General features: G+C 32.9%; 1 long non-coding RNA gene across 1 annotated transcript; it reads right to left on the bottom strand.

The window, feature by feature from the left end:
- Positions 1-251: 251 nt before the first annotated feature.
- On the bottom strand, positions 252-3,009 carry LOC136070914 (uncharacterized). Its single transcript, XR_010632199.1, has 3 exons — positions 2,778-3,009; positions 1,533-1,601; positions 252-387 (listed from the first exon to the last, which is right to left on the bottom strand). It is a non-coding gene; the product is annotated as an uncharacterized LOC136070914 (long non-coding RNA).
- Positions 3,010-3,587: the final 578 nt, after the last annotated feature.

The raw sequence follows: 3,587 nt of genomic DNA, 5'->3' as shown, positions 1-3,587 counted from the left end.
TTATGGCTCAAGAAAACGAATGAGACATTGTACGTCCTATCACCGTTATCTTGGATGGTCTTACTACCTATCATGCATGGTCTCAAAATATGACTCTCTTTCTCAAAGGTCACAAACTATGGCTGTAATGCCCCAAAATCATAAATAATAAAAGTCTATTTAATCTGAATAATCCATAAAAAAAATTATTAAATAAAAGAAATTAGCAACCTAAAATCTCATCACAAATGTCAGAGCTCTAATCCATCAAATACAAAACACCCTCAAAATAATTCTCTAGTACATTGTTTAATGCCATAATAATAATAATAATATCCTCAGTTCCACAAAATAATTCATAACTATTGCCTTCCAAGAATCTCTACTCCAATAATCCCTCTAATGTATCTGTAAGGGGAAAAATAAAGGGGGTGAGATAACTCAATAAGTAGAATTCACTAACATTAGGGTGTGGGAATAAACCTTTCAAACAAATAATTCTTACAACAAATTCATAACTTATAACTCATCAATATTTTATCATCAAATATTTAATATAAAAGAAAATATATCTTTATATTGTGAGCCATCATAATATATATATATATATATATATATCAATACCATCATATAAATGATTTCCTAGGCTTTTCTCATGGTCAACGTTTATGCCCCGTTGACAGAGTTGTGCTGTCCCCTTTTTTGGACTGGAATCTCCTTTTTATCCCCTTTCTTAAGGATGGCTACTTTGGAACCTAAAGGAGCTCCCTTTTTGGACCTCAATAGTATACTCCCTTGCTAAGGAGTTATCAAATGTGCACTATCCCCTTTTTTTGGGACCGTCCCATGCTAAGGACTAGCTACAACATGATTGTCCCTTGCTAAGGACTAAATACAATACTGAGCTTTTAATCACGACTTGCCATAGGTTTTCAAAACATATTTAATATGCTCACAAAAATAATTCATTAATAATTCTCAAAAATATAAAGATATATTCACACATACAAGTTTAAATAAATTTAGGTTGTCCCACAAGTTTTTCATAAAACGAATAGTCAATGTGCACATCAAACATTTATAAAATATCAATTTATATATAGAATATCAACATATTTCTTTGATATAAATCCTTTTTGGACCTCAATAGTATACTCCCTTGCTAAGGAGTTATCAAATGTGCACTATCCCCTTTTTTTGGGACCGTCCCATGCTAAGGACTAGCTACAACATGATTGTCCCTTGCTAAGGACTAAATACAATACTGAGCTTTTAATCACGACTTGCCATAGGTTTTCAAAACATATTTAATATGCTCACAAAAATAATTCATTAATAATTCTCAAAAATATAAAGATATATTCACACATACAAGTTTAAATAAATTTAGGTTGTCCCACAAGTTTTTCATAAAACGAATAGTCAATGTGCACATCAAACATTTATAAAATATCAATTTATATATAGAATATCAACATATTTCTTTGATATAAAATAGTTTAATAATCAACATTGTTTTGGGAAAACTCCAAAAATTAGTAAACACCACTTACCTCTTAGTTGCAAAAATAAAAGAAATCAACCAATCCTGTCACTAGGTCCATCACCAAGAATCTCAAAACCTAGAAACATAAGGAACAAGCCTATTAATAACAAGACCTATCACAAAGTTTATCATCACATTTGTCTCCAAAATCGAATAGGGTCCCCTAAAACAAATCAAATGCACTAAAGCCTAGCTTGCCTAACCTAAGACAAGTACTCATTCCCAAATGGGAACCAAACAAGCATACAAACTCATAATGCCACAGCACAAAACCAAAGCATTTTAATTCTCCACTATAAGCAATGTGCACATATAAACATAACATAAAACACATCAATTCATAATAAGGGCAGCATATCTCATGGGTTTCCCTTTAGAGCACTAAATGATTAAACCAAACCATTATTAGACTTAACTAAGTAAAACACATGTTGAAGAAAGCACATAAATTTACAAATCAATCCATTCAACAAAGATTTGAAGTAAATTCCACAAATCCTAGTATTTTCATCACACTTTCAGATTCAATACATAGCAGGTCAGCCATTTTGTAAAAAAATTTTGGTCCACGAAAAGTTATCCGATTAACTTGAAGTTAAATACGAATAAGCTCTTATATGTGTAGTATGTACCATCAAAAATTCAACTGAAAAAATTTTTTCTGTAATTTATTAAAAATCATGTATTGCAACTGACTCAAATCTGTCAGGGATAGATTTACAATTCCAAAATAAAATTACTATAATCTTAATACTATGCCAAAAACTTTCAAATTTGATTAACCTCAAAGCTACATGTTTTAGCACATGATAACAACTATGAATGCAACCAATAACCTCATATAATAGTCATCACAACACGAGTCAAGAAATTCAATCATCTAACTCATATAGGCAATTTACCAAACACTTGACATGCAACAAGCACATGCCCACATTCACATATGTCAAAGCCAATCAATTGCAAAGGAAACACTTTGGAATCAACTCATGCAACAACAAAACCCATATATAAGCTCTAGGAAACCAAATACCCATTAGTAAAATAGACAACCAAAACACCCCACCAAAGCAAACACCCCCAAATAGTTTGAAATTTTCAAATTTAATAAAAACTCTTGCTACCCGAATCCTCATAACCCTCTAAACTTCCAATACTCACCAAACTCATCAAGTATATACCATAAACATCATAAACTAACAAAGCTCAAAGGATTTCATAGAATAAAATGACAGAAAACTTAGATTTTTACCTCATCTATTGAATTAATCAAACTTAGAGGGATTGTCTTTCAAATGGGTTTGCCAAAATAGCCACTAGAACTCTTGGTGGTTGATTTTGATTAGAAAAGAACCTTCCATGAGTCAGCCAAGATAGAAATTTAAGAGGCAAAAGTGAATAAACTTCACATGAGGATGAGAGAGAGGATTTTCGGCCATGGGGAATGGGAACACCAGAGGAAAGAGGGAAAGGTGATGGGAGGCAACACTCTAGAAAAATAGAGGAAAAAGCCAATGTGGGTTACATATAAGGCTAGGGCTAGGCTTTTGTCTTATCACAAAAATGCCCCCACTTAAATAATTTCCAAAACAACCCTTTTATTTGTTTATTTATTTTGTAAAAGGCTAAGGTGTTACAATGGCATTATGTAACTAGTTAGATTCCCAAGCCAGTGCCAATACCTAAGTCCAAAGCTACAATTGATGTCGATGCCTCCAAGACTATTGTTACAAAGGATGATTATGAAGCACGCCTAAAGGAATGGGAAAGCATTCAGAGTAAGACTTTGTCTTGGTTTATCAATACCTCTGTACCTTCCATTCATAGTCTTCTTCCTCGTCTTGGTACTGCTGCGGCTGCTTGGATATTTCTGTCCAATCGCTACAATTGCACTAATGATTCAAGCCTGGAGTTTCACATTAAATCAAAGCTTTATCAAATGTGCCAAGAGACAAGTTAGTCTATTTCTAATTATTATTCTTAGACTTCTTCTATGTGGGAACAACTTTCTGCTGCAGATCCTCCATTACGGTATCCTAAGGACACTGAGCTCTTTACCAAA

Source organism: Quercus suber, unplaced genomic scaffold (genome assembly GCF_002906115.3).
Source record: "Quercus suber isolate HL8 unplaced genomic scaffold, Cork oak 2.0 scaffold_269, whole genome shotgun sequence".
In the NCBI taxonomy this organism is placed as follows: Eukaryota; Viridiplantae; Streptophyta; class Magnoliopsida; order Fagales; family Fagaceae; genus Quercus; species Quercus suber.
The sequence above is the reverse complement of the archived record's forward strand: the minus strand, read 5'-3'. Positions and strand labels throughout refer to the sequence as shown.